The 5,283-nt window shown below is 39.4% G+C and overlaps 6 non-coding genes across 6 annotated transcripts; all 6 read left to right on the forward strand.

The window, feature by feature from the left end:
• Positions 1 to 1,696: 1,696 nt before the first annotated feature.
• On the forward strand, positions 1,697 to 1,768 carry trnae-uuc (transfer RNA glutamic acid (anticodon UUC)). The gene has a single exon. It is a non-coding gene; the product is annotated as a tRNA-Glu (tRNA).
• A 318-nt stretch (positions 1,769 to 2,086) lies between these two features.
• On the forward strand, positions 2,087 to 2,159 carry trnar-acg (transfer RNA arginine (anticodon ACG)). The gene has a single exon. It is a non-coding gene; the product is annotated as a tRNA-Arg (tRNA).
• An 879-nt stretch (positions 2,160 to 3,038) lies between these two features.
• Positions 3,039 to 3,110, forward strand: trnae-uuc (transfer RNA glutamic acid (anticodon UUC)). Its single transcript has one exon. It is a non-coding gene; the product is annotated as a tRNA-Glu (tRNA).
• Positions 3,111 to 3,428: 318 nt separating this feature from the next.
• trnar-acg (transfer RNA arginine (anticodon ACG)) lies at positions 3,429 to 3,501 on the forward strand. Its single transcript has one exon. It is a non-coding gene; the product is annotated as a tRNA-Arg (tRNA).
• Positions 3,502 to 4,382: 881 nt separating this feature from the next.
• On the forward strand, positions 4,383 to 4,454 carry trnae-uuc (transfer RNA glutamic acid (anticodon UUC)). The gene has a single exon. It is a non-coding gene; the product is annotated as a tRNA-Glu (tRNA).
• Positions 4,455 to 4,772: 318 nt separating this feature from the next.
• On the forward strand, positions 4,773 to 4,845 carry trnar-acg (transfer RNA arginine (anticodon ACG)). Its single transcript has one exon. It is a non-coding gene; the product is annotated as a tRNA-Arg (tRNA).
• The last annotated feature ends 438 nt before the right edge of the window (positions 4,846 to 5,283 follow it).

Consider the following 5,283-nt stretch of genomic DNA (forward strand, 5'->3'; position numbering starts at 1 on the left):
GACTCCTGGCTGGCTCGAAGTCATAATTAGTTGACCAAAATCAAAATGGGAAAAATACTCTTTACTTTTCAGTGTGTCTGGCTGTTCTCGCTAAACCTCTATGTGACCGGCGGGACGAAATCGTCCCACCTACGTAACAGCCACTGCAATCCTGTGGCGCGATTTTCAAAATCTTCAAAATCGTATTACTTCAATTTCTCAAACATATGACTATTTTACAGCCATTTTAAAGACTAGACTCTCGTTAATCTAACAACACTGTCCGATTTCAAAAAGGCTTTACAGCGAAAGCAAAACATTAGATTATGTCAGCAGAGTACCAAGGCAGAAATAATCAGACACCTATTTTTCAAGCTAGCACATAATGTCAACAAAACCCAGAAGACAGCTAAATGCAGCACTAACCTTTGATGATCTTCATCAGATGACAACCCTAGGACATTATGTTATACAATGCATGCATGTTTTGTTCAATCAAGCTCATATTTATATCAAAAACCAGCTTTTTACATTAGCATGTGACGTTCAGAACTAGCATACCCCCGCAAACTTCCGGTGAAATTCGAACATTTTACTAAATTACTCACGATAAACGTTCACAAAAAGCATAACAATTATTTTAAGAATTATAGATACAGAACTCCTCTATGCACTCGATATGTCCGATTTTAAAATAGCTTTTCGGTGAAAGCACATTTTGCAATATTCTAAGTAGATAGCCCAGGCATCACGGGCTAGCTATTTAGACACCCAGCAAGTTTAGCACTCACCAAAGTCAGATTTACTATTATAAAAATGTGATTACCTTTGTTGTTCTTCGTCAGAATGCACACCCAGGACTTCTACTTCAATAACAAATGTTGGTTTGGTCCAAAATAATCCATCGTTATATCCAAATAGCGGCGTTTTGTTCGATGCGTTCAAGACACTATCCGAAATGGTAAAGAAGTGTCGCGCGCTTGGCGCAATTCGTGACAATAGAATTCTAAATATTTAATTACCGTACTTCGAAGCATGTCAACCGCTGTTTAAAATCAATTTTTACGCCATTTTTCTCGTGAAAAGCGATAATATTCCGACCGGGAATCTCCTTTTCGGCAAACAGAGGAAAAAAATCACAAAGGCGCCGGGCGGTCGGGGCACGCGCATAAGTCTAGTGTCTCTTGATGGGCCACTTAGAAACGCGATAATGTGTTTCAGCCTGGGGCTGCTCGAATCATTCAGCTTTTTCCCGGGCTCTGAGAGCCTATGGAGACGTGGGAAGTGTCACGTTACAGCAGAGATCCTTAGTCTTATAATGATAGAGATGACAAAGAAGATCAAAGAAATGGTCAGACAGGGCACTTCCTGTAAAGGAATCTTCTCAGGTTTTGGCCTGCCATATGAGTTCTGTTATACTCACAGACACCATTCAAACAGTTTTAGAAACTTTGGGGTGTTTTCTATCCAAAGCCAATAATTATATGCATATTCTAGTTACTGGGTAGGAGTGGTAACCAGATTAAATCGGGTATGTTTTTTATCCAGCCGTGTCAATACTGCCCCTAGCCCTAACAGGTTAAACACATTTTAGACAGATTTTATATGGGACTTTTCCCCAACATCTCTGAGAAAAAAAGATGGAGCTTTTAATTACAACAGGCATAATTTCAACATTTATAGATTTGTCTGTGATGTTTTTCTTAAGTAAGTGTCTTCCCATATGGTCTAGCGGTTAGGATTCCTGGTTTTCACCCAGGTGGCCCGGGTTCAACTCCCGGTATGGGAAAGAACATCTTGTCATTTGGCATACACTTGTGTAACAACAAATAACACATTTGAACTGGTGGCAGTATCACACAACATGACAATATTCCCTCAGCAACAGGATATGTCACATGTTATGTAGATTCAAGATTTACAATCTTTTCTAAACCTTGAATACACTTCATGTTTGCATTTCTTGCTCTGCAGTAAAATTCATGCAACAACAGGAGGATCAAATTAAGATATGCATCTGTAACAGAAAACCAAGGAACCTTGTCGGTGACAGACGCTGAGAATGTGAACACTGGTCTAGGTGTGAAATGACTTTAGCTTTAATATGGGGCCAGTGGCGCAATGGATAACGTGTCTGACTACGGATCAGAAGATTCTAGGTTTGACTCCTGGCTGGCTCGAAGACATATTTATTAGACCAAAATCAAGCTGGGAAAAATACTCTTCAGTTTGTCTGGCTGTTCTCGCTTAAACACATTTTAGACAGATTTTATATGGGACTTTTCCCCAACATCTCTGAGAAAAAAGATGGAGCTTTTAATTACAACAGGCATAATTTCAACATTTATAGATTTGTCTGTGATGATTTTTATTAATCAAATCCCTTCCCAAATGGTCAAGCAGTTACGATTCCTGGTTTTCACCCAGGTGGCCTGTTTTCGACTCCCGGTATGGGAAAGAACATCTTGACATTTGGCATGCACATGTGTAACAACAGATACCACATTTTAACTGGCAGCAGTATCACACAACACAACCATATTCCCTCAGCAACAGGAAATGTGACATGTTATGTAGATTCAAAAATCACAAGGCTTTTTAAATGTTGAATACACTTCATGATTGCATTTCTTGCTCTGCAGTAAAATTCATGCAACAAAAGGAGGATCAAATTAAGATATGCATCTGTAACAGAAAACCAAGGAACCTTGTCGCTGACAGACGCTGAGAATGTGAACACTGGTCTAGGTGTGACCTGACTTTGGCTTTAATATGGGGCCTTGGCCCAATGGATAATGTGTCTGACTACGGATCAGAAGATTCTAGGTTTGACTCCTGGCTGGCTCGAAGACATATTTAGTTGACCAAAATCAAGCTGGGAAAAATACTCTTTACTTTTCAGTGTGTCTGGCTGTTCTCGCTTAAACACATTTTAGACAGATTTTATATGGGACTTTTCCCCAACATCTCTGAGAAAAAAAGATGGAGCTTTTAATTACAACAGGCATAATTTCAACATTTATAGATTTGTCTGTGATGTTTTTCTTAAGTAAGTGTCTTCCCATATGGTCTAGCGGTTAGGATTCCTGGTTTTCACCCAGGTGGCCCGGGTTCAACTCCCGGTATGGGAAAGAACATCTTGTCATTTGGCATACACTTGTGTAACAACAAATAACACATTTGAACTGGTGGCAGTATCACACAACATGACAATATTCCCTCAGCAACAGGATATGTGACATGTTATGTAGATTCAAGATTTACAATCTTTTCTAAACCTTGAATACACTTCATGTTTGCATTTCTTGCTCTGCAGTAAAATTCATGCAACAACAGGAGGATCAAATTAAGATATGCATCTGTAACAGAAAACCAAGGAACCTTGTCGGTGACAGACGCTGAGAATGTGAACACTGGTCTAGGTGTGAAATGACTTTAGCTTTAATATGGGGCCAGTGGCGCAATGGATAACGTGTCTGACTACGGATCAGAAGATTCTAGGTTCGACTCCTGGCTGGCTCGAAGACATATTTATTAGACCAAAATCAAGCTGGGAAAAATACTCTTCAGTTTGTCTGGCTGTTCTCGCTTAAACACATTTTAGACAGATTTTATATGGGACTTTTCCCCAACATCTCTGAGAAAAAAAGATGGAGCTTTTAATTACAACAGGCATAATTTCAACATTTATAGATTTGTCTGTGATGATTTTTTTATTATCAAATCCCTTCCCAAATGGTCAAGCAGTTACGATTCCTGGTTTTCACCCAGGTGGCCTGTTTTCGACTCCCGGTATGGGAAAGAACATCTTGACATTTGGCATGCACATGTGTAACAACAGATACCACATTTTAACTGGCAGCAGTATCACACAACACAACCATATTCCCTCAGCAACAGGAAATGTGACATGTTATGTAGATTCAAAAATCACAAGGCTTTTTAAATGTTGAATACACTTCATGATTGCATTTCTTGCTCTGCAGTAAAATTCATGCAACAAAAGGAGGATCAAATTAAGATATGCATCTGTAACAGAAAACCAAGGAACCTTGTCGCTGACAGACGCTGAGAATGTGAACACTGGTCTAGGTGTGACCTGACTTTGGCTTTAATATGGGGCCTTGGCCAAATGGATAATGTGTCTGACTACGGATCAGAAGATTCTGGGTCTGACTCCTGGCTGGCTCGAAGACATATTTAGTTGACCAAAATCAAGCTGGGAAAAATACTCTTTACTTTTCAGTGTGTCTGGCTGTTCTCGCTTAAACACATTTTAGACAGATTTTATATGGGACTTTTCCCCAACATCTCTGAGAAAAAAAGATGGAGCTTTTAATTACAACAGGCATAATTTCAACATTTATAGATTTGTCTGTGATGTTTTTCTTAAGTAAGTGTCTTCCCATATGGTCTAGCGGTTAGGATTCCTGGTTTTCACCCAGGTGGCCCGGGTTCAACTCCCGGTATGGGAAAGAACATCTTGTCATTTGGCATACACTTGTGTAACAACAAATAACACATTTGAACTGGTGGCAGTATCACACAACATGACAATATTCCCTCAGCAACAGGATATGTCACATGTTATGTAGATTCAAGATTTACAATCTTTTCTAAACCTTGAATACACTTCATGTTTGCATTTCTTGCTCTGCAGTAAAATTCATGCAACAACAGGAGGATCAAATTAAGATATGCATCTGTAACAGAAAACCAAGGAACCTTGTCGGTGACAGACGCTGAGAATGTGAACACTGGTCTAGGTGTGAAATGACTTTAGCTTTAATATGGGGCCAGTGGCGCAATGGATAACGTGTCTGACTACGGATCAGAAGATTCTAGGTTCGACTCCTGGCTGGCTCGAAGACATATTTATTAGACCAAAATCAAGCTGGGAAAAATACTCTTCAGTTTGTCTGGCTGTTCTCGCTTAAACACATTTTAGACAGATTTTATATGGGACTTTTCCCCAACATCTCTGAGAAAAAAAGATGGAGCTTTTAATTACAACAGGCATAATTTCAACATTTATAGATTTGTCTGTGATGATTTTTTTATTATCAAATCCCTTCCCAAATGGTCAAGCAGTTACGATTCCTGGTTTTCACCCAGGTGGCCTGTTTTCGACTCCCGGTATGGGAAAGAACATCTTGACATTTGGCATGCACATGTGTAACAACAGATACCACATTTTAACTGGCAGCAGTATCACACAACACAACCATATTCCCTCAGCAACAGGAAATGTGACATGTTATGTAGATTCAAAAATCACAAGGCTTTTTAAGTAATGTCTTCCCA

Source organism: Salmo salar, unplaced genomic scaffold (genome assembly GCF_905237065.1).
Source record: "Salmo salar unplaced genomic scaffold, Ssal_v3.1, whole genome shotgun sequence".
Taxonomy (NCBI): Eukaryota; Metazoa; Chordata; class Actinopteri; order Salmoniformes; family Salmonidae; genus Salmo; species Salmo salar.